This window comes from Somniosus microcephalus, chromosome 34, assembly GCF_052327205.1.
Source record: "Somniosus microcephalus isolate GS21.2 chromosome 34, FLI_Smic_1.0, whole genome shotgun sequence".
NCBI lineage: Eukaryota > Metazoa > Chordata > Chondrichthyes > Squaliformes > Somniosidae > Somniosus > Somniosus microcephalus.
In genome coordinates this window covers 27,342,522-27,361,879 of record NC_141020.1, presented here as the reverse complement: position 1 = coordinate 27,361,879, position 19,358 = coordinate 27,342,522, and positions in this window count along the sequence as shown.

Here is a 19,358-nt window from a genome sequence, read left to right as displayed (position 1 = left end):
CTGTATCTTAACTCCATCTAACCCCCTTGGTTCCATACCCCTTAATACCCTTACCTAACAAAAATCTAACAACCTCAGTTTTGACATTTCCAATTGACCCCGAGCCTCAAGGGCTTTTTGGGGGAGAGAGTTCCAGATTCCCACCACCCTTTGTGTGAAGAAGTGCTTCCTGACATCACCCCTGAATGGCCTGGCTCTAATTTTAAGGCTATTCCCCCCCTTGTTCTGGACTTCCCCCACCAGAGGAAATAGTTTCTCTCTTTCTCTACCCTATCAAATCCTTTAATTGTCTTAAACACCTCAGTTAGATCACCCCTTAATCCGCTGATCATAACCGGGGCAGCGGTAGGTATAGTCGATAGAAGGGGATAGTTGGCCAGAGTTCCTGCCCCAGATTGATATCCAGCGACCACTACTGCAAGTACATGTGTGTGTGTGTGTGTGTGGAACATAGGAACAGGAGTAGGCCATTCAGCCCCACGAGCCTAGAGCGGCCAACTCTGATTGGACATATTCCTGGGAGGTCTCATCACATGACCTACTTCCGCCAACTGCCCCGCCCCCATGCTCCCGCCATTGGTCGCCCTACTCGTCCATCCTCACGGGGCCCCGCCTTCCCACGGCCAATTGGAAAGCGAAAGGACTCTTCATTACCCAATTGGCTGATTCTTGACTGTCAGTTAAATGGCCTTTTCTCCCGTCGCCGATACTTTTATAACCAATAAACAAAAGTGTTCGAAGGAAATGGGAAAAATACACAATTCTTTTTACTGCCTCTGTGATTTTTCTCCTGGGTGGTTGCTTGCGGCAGTGTCCTGGACTTCAATCTTCAATTCCTGGAGATTACAGCCCAATCCTGGAGGGTTGGCATGGCAACCCCACTCAAGCATGTTCCACATTCAGTTAGATCATGGCTGGTGTTGTGTGGAAGTTGGGTATTACTGTACTCCCAGTCAGTTAGATTGCCCACCAAAATTCACCATCAAGGCTCCCATATGAGGAGTGGCCACTTTCGGCAGTATATTGGAGAGCACCCAGGGCCTGTGGAACCATACAAGGCGACAACATCTTCAGTAGAACTAACATAAGAACATAAGAACTAGGAGCAGGAGTCAGCCCCTCGAGCCTGCTCCGCCATTCAATGAGACCATGGCTGATCTGATCTTGGCCTCAACTCCACTCTCGCGCCCGCTCCCCATAACCCTCGACTCCCCTGTAGCTCAAATATCTGTCTGTCTCCGCCTTGAATATATTCAATGACTCAGCTTCCACAGCTCTCTGGGGTAGAGAATTACAAAGATTCATGACCTTCTGAGAGAAGAAATTCCTCCTCATCTCCGTCTTAAATGGGCGACTGAATGAACAACAGCATTAAGAGGGCAGTAGAGGCTTAGAATCTGAGCCGCGCTGGGAGCTGGAGCCAGGAAGGGAAGGAAACACGTTTGCTCTCTGTTTTATGTGTACAAGGGGTCATACAAAGGAAAAGAATAGAGCGTGTGCTTCACGTGACATCATTGTCCATGCATTCACCTCAGCGGGCATGTTCCCAGATATCACATGACCAGATGACCTCACGTTGAACAGCAGAGGTGCTTCGGTTTGAACTTCTACCTTCCTGGAGGTCACAGCAAGGATGTTAATGGCTGTTTCTTGTTGCGTGGAACAGAGGCCAGGAGGGAGCTATCATGCTGAAAGTAAAAACTCAAAACTCCTCTCCATTTCTAAAAATACCCCCTCTGCCCAGCTGCTGATTGAGTGCAATTGTTAATTTGAAACACAATAAAACCCATGGAAGTTCCAGAGTCATTGCGGGCGCAATCTGTTTTATTTGTGCTGTGTTCTGACTGGAGGTTGAAGGGGTGCTCCAGGACAGTGAGAGAAATGTACAGCATCCACATTCATAGCAACAGTGAGGAGGATAGTAACAGACCTGAGGAGGACATAGACAGACTGTGAAATGGGCAGGCACGTGGAGGTTGAAGTTAATGCAGAGAAATATGGGATGATACGTTTTGGTAGGAAGAATGAGGAGATTAAATGGAATAATTTTAAAGTTGAGGAACAGAGAGACCTGGGGGTGTATGTACACAGATCTTTGAAGGTGGAAGGACACGTTGATAAAGCTGTTAAAAAAGCACACGGGATCCTTGGCTTTATTAATAGAGGCAGAGACTGCAAAAGTATGGAAGACTGATATCTGGGATGGCAGGAATGACGTATGAGGAGAGATTGGGTCGATTGGGCTTATACTCGCTGGAGTTTAGAAGAATGAGAGGGGATCTCATTGAAACTTATAAAATTCTAACAGGACTAGACAGACTAGATGCAGGAAGGATGTTCCCGATGGTCGGGGAGTCCAGAACCAGGGGTCACAGTCTAAGGATAAGGGGTAGGCCTTTTAGGACAGAAATGAGGAGGAATTTCTTCACCCAGAGAGTGGTGAACCTGTGGAATTCTCTACCACAGAAGGCAGTAGAGGCCAATCCATTAAATATATTCAAGAAGGAGTTAGATATATTTCTTAAGGCTAAAGGGATCAAGGGATATGGGGAGAAGGCAGGGACAGGGTACTGAATTTGGATGATCAGCCATGATCTCATTGAATGGCGGAGCAGGCTCGAGGGGCCGAATGGCCTACTCCTGCTCCTATCTTCTATGTTTCTCTGTTTCTATGTAAGTTATGCTAAACCTTTATAAAACACTGGCTAGGCCTCAGCTGGAGTATTGTGTCCAATTCTGGGCACCGCACTTTCGGAAGGATGTCAAGGCCTGGGAGAGGGTGCAGAAGAGATTGACTAGAATGGTTCCAGGGATGAGGGACTTCAGTTATGCGGAGAGACTGGAGAAGCTGGGGTTGTTCTCCTTAGAGAAGAGGAGGTTAAAGGGAGATTTGATAGAGGTGTTCAAAATTATGAAGGGTTATGAATAGAGTGAAGAGGGAGAAACTGTTTCCACTAGCAAGAGGGTTGGTAATCAGAGGACTCAGATTTAAGGCAATTGGCAAGAGGTGAGATGATGCGAATTTGTTTTGCACACTGAGTTGTGATCTGGAGAGCAGGTGGAGTGGGACTAATTGGAGAGCTCTTTCAAAGAGCCAGTACAATCACGATGGGCCGAATGGCCTCTTTCGGTGCTGCATGATTCTAGGAAACTATCAGGGATCCTTCCAGAGTTCGAAAAGGCCAAGCCCTTGGCCTCCAAGGCAGATCTGCATCAGAACACATTGATCTTCTGTAAAAACAGTAAGTCCAAAACACGGCTTCAACTTAAAATGGACCTCCACGATGGGTCAAAGGGGTTACCCGAACGATCCCCAATCTGGGTTAGTTAATCTCAACCAGCGAGGCCTCAGGGGCCTCAGCGGCACCAGGCTATGGAAGGGACAATTGATCAGGACTCCTGTTCCTGATTGCTTCCAGAGACCAGCGCTGGAAGCCCACCTGTGTGCACCTTAGGTGATCCCTCCACCTCTGGGTGTGTTAGCCGGCTAACACCGTTAGTATGACACAGGTATACAAGTTCAACCTAGCGATGGTGCAGCTAAAGGAAAAAGAAAGGGGGAAACATTCGATTGATTAGCACCTCCCGTTAGTGCCCTAACGGGGCGCAAAGCAGATAGTGCCCGGGCGCGGCGATGTTTGCGCCGCTCGCGAAATTGACCAGACATTTTGCGGCAGCGCTAAACACTACCGCCATGGTCTCCTGCACCCGCAGATCGTGACGTCAGTCGAGCACGCAACGCCCCGGTAGCGCCCTGGACCGGATATTGAGTGGCGCCCCCTGCCTTTCCGCCTGCCGCTAGCAACGACAGGTTGAGGGGAGCGTTTTGCAGTCGGGAAGGGACTGGGGGAGCGCGATTTAAAGGCGATCGCTTCCTGCCTTTTTTTGTCGGCAACATTTTTGCACCACGCATTCTGAGAGAGAGAGAGAGAATTCTGGAGAGATTCAATGCTGTATGAAGGAGTTTTGGGTACTGAGCAGCACTTTGCAGGTTCATTTTGATTTGACCTTCCTTGCGTCGATTTAAAAGAGACAATGGGGGCTGCACTGATTCGGGGTGTCGTCCTGCGCCTGCAGAATCGGAGGCAGCAGAGACACAGAGAGAGAGAGGCAATCATGGCCAGAGGGAGGAGGGCCAACAGGCCTCTGCACAGGAGACCTTACCCTCCCTGGGTATTCCGGGAGCAATTCTCCTACATTCATTTGTCTGAGGAGCAGTGTTTGCTCAGGCTGCACTTCAGCAAGGAGGTGGTCACTGAGCTCTGCCACCTGCTGCAGCCAGATCTGCAGCCTCAACTGAGGACCAGGACGTCTCTGTCGGTGGCAGTGAAGGTGACAGTGGCTCTGAACGTTTATGCCAGCGGCTCCTTTCAAGCATCTACTGTGGACATCGCCAATATTTCCCAGTTCGCTGTCCATTGCTGTATCCGGGAGGTGACAAATGCCCTCTATAAAAGGAGACGCCAGTACATCTCTTTCCCCATGACCCGGGCCAAACAGCATGAACGCGCATGTGGCTTTGTGAGGATAGCGGGCTTCCCCATGGTGCAGAGCGCCATTGACTGCACGCATGTGGCATTGCGGCCACCGCATGAAAATGCAGAGGTATTCTGAAACCGCAAGGGCTACCACTCCTTAAATGTCCAGTTAGTCTGTAACCACAGACAGCTGATACTCGCCATCAATGCCCGTTATCCTGGCAGCAGCCACGATGCTTTCATCCTGCGCCAGACTGGTGTGCCAGACCTTTTCCAGGCACCGCATCAGCCAAGTGGATGGCTCCTCGGGGACAAGGGTTATCCACTCTGCACCTGGCTGATGACACCGCTCCGTAACCCCAACACCCCTGCCGAGCTGCGGTATAATGAGAGCCATCTCGCCACCAGGAACATCATTGAGCAGACGATCGGCGTGCTCAAGCATCCGTTCCGCTGTCTGGACCACTCAGGAGGAGCCCTGCAGTACTCGCCTGAGTGAGTCTCCCTCTTCGTAGTTGTATGTGTTAAGTATGTGTATTGTATTGAACAATTAACACAAAGACTTAAACGTATAACTCAAACAGGCCTTTACTGGTTGGAGGTAGGGACTGCACATAGGTCTTTACTTCATGCCCACAGGCGGGAACTGAGGGGGATCAGTACCCACAGTACTATTTATACCCCTATGGCCAGGAGTGGTACTGCGTATCACTACGCCCAACAAGTAGTGCAGTCCTGTCCATAGGTTCAAAGTAGCACACATATTACATACACAACATTCCTCCCTTCCTAGCTTTACAGTCATCTCCCCATTTAACATAACGTAATAACATATATACATATATAACTTCAGGTTTACATAACAGAATAACATAGATACATAGATAACTTCATGTCAAAAACAGATCACAGATTCAGTCTCTGCGGAAAACAGTTCACAGATTCAATCTCTGTGGTGTAGTCGGTTCACGTTGCTAGAGTGACTCATTCAATAGTCCTTCCATGGATTTAACAGTTTGAACTTCCGAACTGAATTGGCTCCGTTCGGAGGGACCACGTGTGTGATCTGGTAGAGGTGATAATGGTTCAGATGGTTATCATCTTCTGCTTCGTCTTTTCCTTTTCTGCTTCTTAGAGACTCTCTGGGCTCCCCTGTCAGCTGCCAGCTGTAGCGCCACCATCTCCCTATGTTCCTTAGACTTTAAGTGATTCATCCTGATTTCTGCACTTTGGGAGTTTTCATCACAAGCTGGGCAGACCAGGTCACTATAATATTCAGTGTCACTCAATAGGTCATGGTAATATTCGGTGTCGTCCTGATCTAGGCCAGCGAGAGGGTCTTCTATTTCCTCCATACCCAGCTGGGCGTTAGCCAGCTTTTGTTCCAAGTCCAGACATCTTTCCTGAAGAGACTTCTTCATGCGTACCTCTTCATCCAGCTTTTTCTGGGCTTTCAGCAAGTCGTTTACTAATGACCTCATTTGAGATTTTGCTACTTCAACTTCTTTTGGAGATTGATTGATCGGACTATTCAATCTCTCTACCGGAGCAGCTGTTTCAGCGGTCTGTTGTTCTACGTTGACGTGAGTCAGCGTACTTTTGGCATCCAAGGGCTGCTCTGTTGCAGTCATCTCAGTCTGTGTTGCCACCTCAGCTCTTCCAATAACCTTTGAGAGCTCCGAACCCCTTTCGTTTGAATATTGAAGTTCGTGTTCAAGTTTTTCCCATTTCAGAGTCCTGTCCTTCAGCATATGCAGGAGTTGGCTGACCGTTAACTCCTCTGACATCAGACGTTTTGTGTGCTCCTGCTCCATTTTCTCCATCAGCTGCTTCTGTTGTCTTTCCAGATTCTCCAACTCTATATCAAAGAACTCTTTCGTTGCATTCAACTCTTGCTCAAAACGGCGAAGCATTTGTTCTAATTGCTGTTGTAGTTTGAAATGGAGTTGAGTTCGAGCCCGGTGTCCCTCAGAAATGGGCACATCAGTAGACTTGCCAGACTCAGAATCCACAGTTAAACTATGTTGTTGTTGCTCAGTGGAATTCTGTGCTGAAACTTTGTCTTTTGCACCTGAGTTGGGCTTACCATCATCCGTTCCAGAGTCTGGGCCGACTATCTTCACCGAGTTCTCACTCGTTATTGTTTGTAGGAAATGCCAGTCCATATTCATTTTCCTAATCCACTCCCGTCCTAGTAGTGGAGGACCTCCTTCAGATATCACATATAAGTCCATTATTTGACTGTCTTCGCCCTTGTGGGCCACTGCAACCTCTATTTTCCCGATGGGGTACACTCTTTGCCCCGTGTATGTTTTCAATATAATCCCCGTATCCTGTAGGGGAATATGTTGGAATAACTTTCCGTAATCTTTCTTATTTATGACCGTCAATGCCGATCCAGTGTCCAATTCCAGTTTTACTTGGACTCCTTCTATCTGAAGAGTGACCCAAATTGTCTGGAGGTCTGCACCCTTACCAGCGTTGAGTACTCTTAAGCTAGCCAGTTCATTACAGCTTAAGCTAGCCAGTTCATTACTGCTAGCGTCTGAATCGGACTCCTGTTCGGTCACCTTGTGTACCTTTGCGTATTTTCCTTGCGGTGACTTCTTGTTGCTGGTCTTCTTCCCTGACCTGCATACTCTAGCTATATGTCCAAGCCTACCACAAGTTCTACATTCTTGGTTTTTAAACCAACACTGGTTCTGATCATGCGTTGTCTTTCCACAACGATAACATTTGCCAGAACTCACACCCAATTTGTGTGCACTGAGCTCCGGTGACCGTAGCTGCATTACTGCCGTGCCTCTCGCTGCGGCTTCGTGTGCTGCTGCCATAGTGACCGCCTTCTCAAGCGTCAGCTCATTCTCCTCGAGCAGTCGCTTTTGTGTATCCTGTTTAAATAAACCACACACAAATTTGTCTCGTAGTGCATCTGTCAATCCCGTTCCAAACTGGCAATATTTCGCTAATTTACGCAATTCCAGCAAATAATCAGCATTGCTTTCATGCTGTAGCTGCCTTCTGTCGTAAAATTTAAATCGTTCCGCTAGCATCAGCGGCGTGGGGTTTAGATGATCTTTCAGGACAGTAACAATCTCATCGAACGTCTTATCCGCCGGTTCATCTGGTGATAACAGGTGTTTCAATTGCCCGTACGTCTTCGTACCCATTAAATTTAATAATGTTAAAGCTTTATCTTGGTCACGAATTTTATTGGCCTTACAATAATTTTTTACTCTTTCAACATATATGGCCCAATCTTCGAGGTCACTATCAAAGGTGCTAATATTCCCGTGTTTAGGCATTGTAGATTTGCAATTTCTCAGATTTTATTTTCTTTACTTGTTATCAAAGATGGCGGCTTCCCGCTCTTGCCGTCGTCCTCCGCCCACAAAATGGCGGTTTTCCCGCGCTTGGCGGTCTTCACCCGTCCCCCGACGCCGTCTCCCTTCAGCCCTCGAGTGCGGCCCTTATCTTCGCCGCGATCGATAGCCCGCGCTGTGCACCGCGACTCTCGCACCTTGAGCTTCTGCAGCCGCCGCGCCTTTCAGTCCGAGTGCGGCTTTTATCTTTGGTCCCGATCGCTGGCCCGGCTGCGCCCCTCACTTCAAAGCGGCCCGGCCCTTATCTGCCGATCGCTATCGCCCTACCTCTCTCTCTTCCCCAGTCCTGTCTTTACTCCGGTTCACAAGCTGATGGAGGCTTCAGGGTCCTAATGCCTGTTTTTCTTCCAGTCGCTGGAAGCTGTCAGGATTTCTGCTGCCCTTCAGTTTTGAGTGGGGTGTTGAGGATTGAAACCTCTCTTCAACGTCCTGTCTTTGGACGAAGCCGCCTGGAATAACTGCCACAGGGTAAGAGCCTGACTCGTCGCCAGTGTTAAGTATGTGTATTGTATTGAACAATTAACACAAAGACTTAAACGTATAACTCAAACAGGCCTTTACTGGTTGGAGGTAGGGACTGCACATAGGTCTTTACTTCATGCCCACAGGCGGGAACTGAGGGGGATCAGTACCCACAGTACTATTTATACCCCTATGGCCAGGAGTGGTACTGCGTATCACTACGCCCAACAAGTAGTGCAGTCCTGTCCATAGGTTCAAAGTAGCACACATATTACATACACAACAGTATGCTGCATGCTTCATAAGTTGGCAATCCTGAGGACCCAGCCAATGCCACCAGGCCTTGGAGCACCACCGGAGGAGGAGGAGGAAGAGGAGGAGGAAGAGGAGGAGGAGGATGAGGAGGATGATCAGCAGCAGCACCAAGGTGGGAGGGAGGCCCACAATGTTACCAGTGCAAGGGCCGTCCGTCAATGGCTGATAACAAGCCGCTTCTAGGCCCCTACTCAGAAGATGGCTTCTGGCATGAAGAACAACATCATGGAAAGCAACCCTCAACCCCTATAGCCGGCCCAAGCTGCAATGATTCCAAAGGCCAAAAATGTAAATTTTGAATACAACAACTTTTTTATTTAACAAACTCTGTGTGTGTCATTTATTCAGGATAAACAATTAGAAACAAACACAACAAATCAGGAATTAACAGAACTCATTCTCACAAGATGGAGCTAAATGCCAAAACAGTAAACAAATGTAATCACACGAACCTCGACCTTTACTACAAACATTGCCACCATTTATTTATCCTACTTTTTGCCCTTTGAGGGTGATCTCCATCCCCTGCGCACTTCCCCCCTTCCCACCCTGCAGCTCCTCCGTAATGGGGTCCCAGTGGCTGCAGCAAGGCTGGTGGAAGGCTGCTGAATGTCAGATGCTGAGACTACAGATGCCCTTGAAGGACGGCCTCGACCAGCTCTGGGCCTGGAGGGCCCAGCTGCAGACTGCACCAACTCTGCATGGGTGGCAGCAGTCTGGGCTACAGGCGGTGCCAAGTGCAATGGGGAAGTGACAGTGGTGGCATCAGGAACACTGTCATCCTGAGAGAGGACAGCACCTTCCTGCTTGACCGACACACTGGCACTCCCACGGGGCAGCACCTCAGCATCCGGAGCAATCTGCTTGAGCACAGATTGCTGGCCTGCTGCGGCACCGTGAGAGCCCCGGGGCAATGCGGCTGAACCAGCGACGATGGCAGCAGTCGGTGCTTGCGGTACATCAATCTGAGACTGCATGAGAGCAGTCTGAGACTGGATGGCACCATGCAATGACTGAATTGCAGCACTAAGCCATTGCGTTGCGTCGGCCTGTGCTCCACACTCCTAACCAATCCATCAGTGCTTTCGGGCACCCTTGCCATTGCACCCATGAGCTCAGTGTGCATGCTCAAGGCCTGGCTATTCATGGCCGCGATGATGCGCTCCTCCTCTGTGTCCAGTGCAGCAGGACTCACTTGCCTACTCGCCCTCCGGGGAGCTGGCCCCCGAGCTTCCCTACCCCCATGGTGCTGCTGCAGCTCGCTGGGTCCCGGAGCTTCATCCATATCAGACCCTTCCCCCTGCTCCCCTCCAGGGAAGGCGTGGTCCCAGTGTGGGCATGGGCGTTCCTTGGGAGACGCAGGCATTGAGGCTCTGGCTTCCTCTTCCTCCTCGCCTGGGCCGTCGCTCCCACTGCTTGGTTGAGGGAGGTACAAGGGTGGCTTTAGCGTCAGGACAGGGGGGCAGGAAGGGAGCAAGGACTGGAGACATTTAGTAAGTTGGATTGAAAGCGTAAAAGGCTGGTGTTGTGAGGGGCAAGTGGAATGAGAGAGGAGAGAAAGCTGATGAACTTACCATTGCTGTCCCCAAGGGGGTCGACCTCTCCAGCGGCCAGGGCACCTATCACCTGGCTGGCAACGATCCTGTGCACGCGCGCCTCCAAATCGCTGAGGGTCTGCAGCTCGGCTGGCCCTCGACCCGTCCGTTGCTGCTGGCGCCTGTTGTGAGATAGCTTGGCCTGCAAGAAAAAGGACGGCATCTGAGTAAATGTCCAGCCATGTGCCTGCCTGATGTACCTCCCATAGTTGAATAGCCCTTAATGTATGTAAGGTGTGGAATGCGTGTGTGTGTTTTATGAGATGGCCATAGGTCTTGGATGAGTGTTGGGCATTTGGGGTTTTTAAACACTCTGGGCACGGAGTGAGGTTGAGATGGAGGGATGTAGAGGTATTGAAAAGCAGCCACTCACCCTGACGACCCGAGTGAGGTTGTTGAACATCTTCCGACATTGGGTGTGGGTCCTGGGCACCAGGCTCCTGGAGGAGACGTGCTGAGCCACCTCCCTCCACACTCTTCTGTAGTCGCGGGGCAATGGCCTCCTGCCACTCTGTGGGTAGAGTACTGCCCTTTGCCGCTCCACTGCGCCAACCAGAGCCACCAAGGCCAGGTCGCTGAAGCGCCGAGCTCGTTCCCTGGGCCTCTCCATTGGTGGTTCCAGTAGAATTGATGCACAGGTCTCTCCAGGCTGAGATTCAAGGCTGCAATACACACAAAGTGTGGATGGAGAGCAAGATCGACCCTCCCCTTTAAGAACTGGCCGGTGCCAGTGTGTCTGTGTTCCATTGCTGACTGACATCGCATGAGCTTCGCCAGCGCTCTGAGGTAGCGCCTCGCTCCTCGGCCTTTGCGCCTTAAGAGAGGTGTGTAGCGCCTGATTTAGCGCTCCAATCACCTCCAGGGGCGATAGAAGCCAAGTTTGCAGTTGGAGGTGATAATTAGCGCCAGGCACTAAACTTTGTGCCCGGCCGATAATTGCACCCCAAAAGGGGCGATGTAGTGTATGTACCCGTCTACCTTTAAGAGAACTATTGTATGTAACCGTTCACCTTTAAGAGAACTATTTTAGGTGTGGCACTACTTTGTTTGGCTTCTGTATACGGTAATACCGGCGGTGACCACACCAGTATATAAGTGTTGTGCCAGGAGTTATTGGGCAGATTCGCCCTGACCTTCGAATAGTAAAGTCCTGTTTTAAGTTACTCTTGGAGTCTGTGTATTAATTAACTAAACAACCCACAGACTTTACAGTGGCGACGAGTCCGATCGTACCCTGCGGCAACAATAATTCCGAAGCAGTTAACGAGCGTCGAGAAGAGGCAACCGCCCTCGTCATTCTGCTGGGAGAAAACTCGAGTCTGCAGAGCTGGAAAGGAGGAAGAATTCAGAGACAAAGACTTCCATCAGCAACAGGCACTGACTGTCCCTTCTGCCACGGTGAGGAGTGAGCCGATCAGCACGAGAAGCAAGGCGGCCACGGTGACTGTGAGTAAGGGAAAAGTAAAAAGAATAACCGGAGGATAAGGGCGGTGCACTCGACCACGGTCGAGGGGGAAAGGAGCCGGACAGAAGTCGGGCCCAGAGGCGCTGAGACTGGGGCAGCGTGGAGCAAGGAAGCCGCGGTACAGACAGGCTGGGGACGCAACGGCGTCGTGAGACAGCTAGACCGCGACCGGCGAAAAAGGCCGGGCAGCGACCGAAGCCACGAAGCGCTGCGACCGGGAGCGTAGGCGCGGGAAGATATAAAAACTCAGCAGCAGCCGGGGAGGGAAGCACCGGACTGCGAGAGGGCTGGGAGGCGCGATTGGGAGCCGAGCGAGCGGGAGGGAGACAGAGCCCGAGCAAGGGGAACTGAGCGAGAGCCAGCCCAGCGGCTGAAACTGTTCGCCGTCAACGGGGTGTACCCAGCGCCGGTTGCCCTGCCGAGAAAAGGGAAAGCACTGAAGCCGACGCGCAGGCTGTGAACCTGAAAGCCAGCGGCCGTCGCCCGTGGGGAAAGTGTACCCCTCCCGCCAGGGGAAGAAACGCGGGAAGCCGCCATTAGGCGGAGAAGAAGACAGAAGCGGGAAACCGCCATTGAAGTGGGCGGGGAGAGAAGATAAGCGCGGGAAACCGCCATTTTCGCGGGAAAACCGCCATCTTAGAAAAAAAAAATAAGTTAAAGAAATAATTCGGGGTGTTATCAGAAAGAGAGGAAGATGCCTAAGCGTGGTAACATCAACGATTTTAATGCCGAGGTAGAAGACTGGGCCACGTACGTGGAACGCATCGAGATCTATTGTGAGGCCAATAAAATAGAAGAAGATGACAAAGCTATAACCTTGCTAAACTCGATGGGCGCGAAGACATACGGGCTCTTGAAGCACCTACTATCACCAGCTAAACCGGCGGATCAGACTTTCGATGATATTGTGGCTGTTCTGAAGGATCACTTGAAACCCACACCGTTGATGTTGGCGGAACGATTCAAATTCTATGCGAGAACGCAACGGAAAGACGAAAGCAACGCAGAATACTTGGTCAAACTGCGTAGACTAGCGAAATACTGCCAGTTTGGAGGGAATCTGACAGAGGCATTGCGAGACAAGTTCGTGTGCGGGTTGGCAAAGGAAGGAACGCAAAAGCGACTACTCGAAGAGAACGACCTTACACTTGACAGGGCTGTCCTTATTGCAGCATCGCACGAAGCCGCAGCGAAGGGAACTGCGGAAATGCAGCTAAAGACAGCAGCACTAAGTGTGGATCAAATTAACTCGGCAACCTCCGAAAAGCTAGTTTCAGTGGAAGCATATGAGCAACTGAAGGTTGAACATGAGCAAGAAGTCCAAAGGCTGCAGGAAATTCTTGATGAGCTCAAGGCCAAGACAGACTCATCGGTAGAAGTTCCATCCATAGATGAGAAATTAGAGGTGAAAGACATGGCAGAACATGAAAGACAAGATGTACAAGAACTCATAAAAATATTAAAGGAAACCCAAGACAAATATGGGGCGGCAATGACCGAGATTCAACAACTTGAAGAACAGATTCAACTGGGAATCCGTTCAGTGGAAGAAAAGGGAACTGTAAGAAACACAGAGACTGTAAGAATGGCCTCTGAACATGAGCTAGAGAGCATCAAGGCGCAACTTCTCCGAGCGCTGGAAGCCAAAGTACAAGAGGAAAAGAAGGTGAAAGCATTGGAGGAAAAGGTGGATGAAATGGAGAAGACTCTGACCCACAGTGTTCCCGTGGAAGAGTTAACGGTCAGCCAACTCCTTCATATGCTGAAGGACAAGACTCTACAATGGGAACAATCTGAACACGAGCTTCAATCTTCAAAGGGAAGGAGTTCGGAGCTCTCAAAAGTTATGGAAATAGCTGAGGTTGCAACACAGATTTTACAGGGATGCCAAAAGTACGCTGAATCACGTCAATGTGAACAGCAGAATGTTGAAACAGCTGCTCCAGTAGAAGGATTGAATAGCCTGATCAATCAATCCCCGAGGGAAGGGGAAGTATTGAAATCACAAACGAGGTCATTAGTGAAGGATTTGCAGGAAACCCAGGAAGAGCAGGATGAATATGAACGCATGAAGAAGTCTCTTCAGGAAAGATGTCTAGGGAGGGAACAACAGTCGGCTAACGTCCAGTTGGGAACGGAAGAAGTAGCAGGCCCTCTCGCTAGACTAGCTCAGGACGACACCGAATATTACCATGACCTGTTGAGTGACACGGAATATTACGATGACTTGGTCTGCCCAGCTTGTGATGAAAACTCCCAAAGTGCAGAAATCAGGATGAAGCACTTAAAGTCTAAGGAACATAGGGAGATGGTGGCGCTACAGCTGGCAGCGGATAAGGGAGCCCCGAGAGTCTCCAAGAAGCAGAAAAGAAAAAGACGAAGCAGAAGACGATAACCATCTAAATCATTATCACTTCTATCAGATCATGCATGTGGGCCCCACGAAGGGGGCCAAATCAGTTGGAAAGCAGGAAAAATTACCAAGGCAGTCCAGCTGTTTGTAAAAGTCAGCACTGCTGGTTCAGCAGGACGGAAGTTCAAGCTGTTAAGCCAAGGGAAAGACTATTGGATGAGTCACGCTAGAAATGTGAACCGGCTACACCACAGAGATGTTGTTTGGACCGAGTCAAGACCAGAGACTGAATCTGTGAACTGTTCCCGCAGAGACTGAATCTGTGAACTGTTTCCCGCAGAGACTATATCTGTGAATTGTTTTACATGAAGTTGATTATATGTTATGTTTAATGGGGAATAAGTATGTTGTAAGCTAAAAAGGGAGGATTGTAGTGTATGTACCCGTCTACCTTTAAGAGAACTATTGTATGTAACCGTTCACCTTTAAGAGAACTATTTTAGGTGTGGCACTACTTTGTTTGGCTTCTGTATACGGTAATACCGACGGTGACCACACCAGTATATAAGTGTTGTGCCAGGAGTTATTGGGCAGATTCGCCCTGACCTTTGAATAGTAAAGTCCTGTTTTAAGTTACTCTTGGAGTCTGTGTATTAATTAACTAAACAACCCACAGACTTTACAGGCGATACCGAATTTCTCCCCCAAAGACTTGCATTTATATAGCGCCTTTCACGACCACCAGATGTCCCAAAGCCAATGAAGTACTTTTTGGAGTGTAGTCACTGTTGTAATGTGGGAAACGCGGCAGCCAATTTGCGCACAGCAAGCTCCCACAAACAGCAATGTGATAATGACCAGATCATCTGTTTTTAGTGATGTTGGTTGAGGGATAAATATTGGCCCAAGGACACCGGGGAGAACTCCGCTGCTGTGCTTCGAATAGTGCCATGGGATCCTTTACATCCACCTGAGAGAGCAGGTTTAACGTCTCATCCGAAAGACAGCACCTCCGACTCCCTGAGCACTGCACTGGAGTGTCAGACTACAACAACAACAACTTGCCTTGACTGTAATAAATGTCATTTAATGTAGTAAAACGTCCCGAGGAGCTGGGACTTCAACCCATGTCACTCTAATCAGAGGCGAGAGCACTGCCACTGAGCCACAGCTAAAAAGCTGTAAGCCTGGGGGGTAAAATGATCCTCACAGAATCACACTTTCCTTTCAGTGTGTGTGTGAGTGTGTGTGTGTGTGAGAGAGTGAGTGTGTGAGTGTGTGTGTGAGTGTGAGACAGTGTGTGAGTGTGTGAGTGTGTGTGTGAGTGTGTGTGCCTGTGAGTGTGTGTGTGTGAGTGTGAGTGTGAGACAGTGTGTGAGTGTGTGTGTGAGTGTGTGTGAGTGTGTGAGTGTGTGTGAGTGTGAGTGTGAGAGAGTGTGTGAGTGTGTGTGTGAGTGTGTGTGAGTGTGTGTGTCTGTGACTGTGAGTGTGTGTGTGTCTGTGTGTGTGAGTGTGAGAGGGAGTGTTTGTGTGTGTGTGAGTGTGTGTGTGTGTGGGTGTGTGCATGAGTGAGTGTGTAAGTATGTGAGTGTGAGAGTGTGTGAGCGCGTGAGTGTATCTGAGTGTGTGTGTGAGTGTGTGTGTCTGTGTGAGTGTGTGTGTGAGTGTGTGTGTGTGAGTGCATGTGTATGTGACTGTGTGAGTGTGTGTGTGTGTGAGTGTGTGTGTGTGTGTGAGTGTGTGTGTGAGTGCATGTGTGAGTGCGTGTGTGTGTGAGTGAGTGTGTGTGTATGTGAGTGTGTGTGTGAGTGCGTGTGTGAGTGCGTGTGTGAGTGCGTGTGTGAGTGCGTGTGTGAGTGCGTGTGTTTGTGAGTGTGTGTGTGTGTATGTGAGTGTGTGAGTGTATGTGTGAGTGTGTCTGTGTGAGTGTGTGTGTGTGAGTGTGTGTATGTGAGTGAGTGAGTGACTGTGAGTGTGAATGTGTTTGTGATTGTTGTGTGAGTATGTGAGTGTGTGAGTGTGTGTGAGTCCGTGAGTGTATCTGAGTGTGTGTGTGTGAGTGTGAGAGCGTGTGACTGTGTGTGTGTGTTGGTGTGAGTGTGCTTGTGAGTGCGTGTGTGTGTGTGCACTGAGTGTGTGAGTGTGAGAGAGTGTGTGTGAGTGCGTGAATGTATCTGAGTGTGTGTGAGTGTGTGTGTGTGTGAGTGTGTGTGTGTGAGTGTGTGTGTGTATGTGAGTGTGTGAGTGTGTCTGAGTGTGTGAGTGTGAGAGAGTGTGCGTGTTTGTGAGTGTGTGTGAGCGTGTGTGTGTCTGTGAGTGTGTCTGTGTGAGTGAGTGTGTGTCTGTGAGTGAGTGTGAGTATGAGGCAGTGCAAATGTGTGTGAGTGTGTGTGGCTGTGAGTGTGTCTGTGTGAGTGTGTGTGTGTCTGTGAGTGTGTCTGTGTGAGTGAGTGTGTGTCTGTGAGTGAGTGTGAGTATGAGGCAGTGTGAATGTGTGTGAGTGTGTGTGTGAGTGTGTGTGGCTGTGAGTGTGTCTGTGTGAGTGTGTGTGTGTGAATGTGTACATGTATGAGTGTGTGTGTCTGTGTGTGAGTGTGTGTGAGTGCACGTGTGTGTGAGTGTGTTTGTGAGTGTGAGTGTGTGTGTGTCTGTGTGTGTGTGTGCCTGTGAGTGAGTGTGAGTATGAGGCAGTGTGAGTGTGTGAGTGTGTGACTGTGTGTCAGTGTGTGTGAGAGAGTGTGAGTGTGAGTGTGAGTGAGTGAGTGTGTGTGTGTCTGTGAGTGCATCTGTGTGAGTGTGTGTGTGTCTGTGAGTGAGTGTGTGTGTCTATGAGTGTGAGTGTGTGTGAGAGAGAGTGTGTGTGAGTGTGAGTGTGAGTGTGTTTGTGAGTGTGTGTGTGTGTGAGTAGTGAGTGTGAGAGTGTGTGTGAGTGTATCTGAGTGTGTGTGTGTGTGAGTGTGAGGGAGTGCGTGTATGTGTGTGAGTGTAAGTGTGAATGTGTGAGTGTGTGTGTGAGTGTGTATGTGTGAGTGTGTGTGAGTGTGAGTGTGTGTGAGTGTGTGTGTGTGTGAGTGTGAGTGTGTGTGTGAGTGTGCGTGAGTGTGTGTGTGAGTGTGTGTGAGTACATGTGCGTGTGAGTGTGTGTGAGTGTGTGTGTGAGTGCATGTGTTTGAGTGTGTTTGTGTGTGTGCATGTGTGTATGTGAGTGTGTGAGTGTATGTGTGAGTGTGTGTGTGTGTGAGTGTGTGTATGTGAGTGAGTGAGTGACTGTGAGTGTGAATGTGTTTGTGATTGTTGTGTGAGTATGTGAGTGTGTGAGTGTGTGTGAGTCCGTGAGTGTATCTGAGTGTGTGAGTGTGAGTGTGAGAGCGTGTGACTGTGTGTGTGTGTTGGTGTGAGTGTGTTTGTGAGTGCGTGTGTGTGTGTGCACTGAGTGTGTGAGTGTGAGAGAGTGTGTGTGAGTGCGTGAATGTATCTGAGTGTGAGTGTGTGTGAGTGCGTGTGTGTGTGAGTGTGTGTGTGAGTGTGTGTGTGTATGTGAGTGTGTGAGTGAGTGTGTCTGAGTGTGTGAGTGTAAGAGAGTGTGCGTGTTTGTGAGTGTGTGTGAGCGTGTGTGTGTCTGTGAGTGTGTCTGTGTGAGTGAGTGTGTGTCTGTGAGTGAGTGTGAGTATGAGGCAGTGCGAATGTGTGTGAGTGTGTGTGGCTGTGAGTGTGTCTGTGTGAGTGTGTGTGTGTCTGTGAGTGTGTCTGTGTGAGTGAGTGTGTGTCTGTGAGTGAGTGTGAGTATGAGGCAGTGTGAATGTGTGTGAGTGTGTGTGTGAGTGTGTGTGGCTGTGAGTGTGTCTGTGTGAGTGTGTGTGTGTGAATGTGTACGTGTATGAGTGTGTGTGTCTGTGTGTGAGTGTGTGCGAGTGCACGTGTGTGTGAGTGTGTTTGTGAGTGTGAGTGTGTGTGTGTCTGTGTGTGTGTGTGCCTGTGAGTGAGTGTGAGTATGAGGCAGTGTGAGTGTGTGAGTGTGTGACTGTGTGTCAGTGTGTGTGAGAGAGTGTGAGTGTGAGTGAGTGTGTGTGTGTCTGTGAGTGCATCTGTGTGAGTGTGTGTGTGTCTGTGAGTGAGTGTGTGTGTCTATGAGTGTGAGTGTGTGAGAGAGAGAGTGTGTGTGAGTGTGAGTGTGAGTGTGTTTGCGAGTGTGTGTGTGAGTAGTGAGTGTGAGAGTGTGTGTGAGTGTATCTGAGTGTGTGTGTGTGTGTGAGTGTGAGGGAGTGCGTGTATGTGTGTGAGTGTAAGTGTGAATGTGTGAGTGTGTGTGTGAGTGTGTATGTGTGAGTGTGTGTGAGTGTGAGTGTGTGTGAGTGTGTGTGAGTGTGAGTGTGAGTGTGTGTGTGAGTGTGCGTGAGTGTGTGTGTGAGTGTGTGTGAGTACATGTGCGTGTGAGTGTGTGTGAGTGCGTGTGTTTGAGTGTGTTTGTGTGTGTGCGTGTGTGTATGTGAGTGTGTGAGTGTATGTGTGAGTGTGTCTGTGTGAGTGTGTGTGTGTGAGTGTGTGTATGTGAGTGAGTGAGTGACTGTGAGTGTGAATGTGTTTGTGATTGTTGTGTGAGTATGTGAGTGTGTGAGTGTGTGTGAGTCCGTGAGTGTATCTGAGTGTGTGAGTGTGAGTGTGAGAGCGTGTGACTGTGTGTGTGTGTTGGTGTGAGTGTGTTTGTGAGTGCGTGTGTGTGTGTGCACTGAGTGTGTGAGTGTGAGAGAGTGTGTGTGAGTGCGTGAATGTATCTGAGTGTGAGTGTGTGTGAGTGCGTGTGTGTGTGAGTGTGTGTTTGAGTGTGTGTGTGTATGTGAGTGTGTGAGTGAGTGTGTCTGAGTGTGTGAGTGTAAGAGAGTGTGCGTGTTTGTGAGTGTGTGTGAGCGTGTGTGTGTCTGTGAGTGTGTCTGTGTGAGTGAGTGTGTGTCTGTGAGTGAGTGTGAGTATGAGGCAGTGCGAATGTGTGTGAGTGTGTGTGAGTGTGTGTGGCTGTGAGTGTGTCTGTGTGAGTGTGTGTGTGTCTGTGAGTGTGTCTGTGTGAGTGAGTGTGTGTCTGTGAGTGAGTGTGAGTATGAGGCAGTGTGAATGTGTGTGAGTGTGTGTGTGAGTGTGTGTGGCTGTGAGTGTGTCTGTGTGAGTGTGTGTGTGTGAATGTGTACGTGTATGAGTGTGTGTGTCTGTGTGTGAGTGTGTGTGAGTGCACGTGTGTGTGAGTGTGTTTGTGAGTGTGAGTGTGTGTGTGTCTGTGTGTGTGTGTGCCTGTGAGTGAGTGTGAGTATGAGGCAG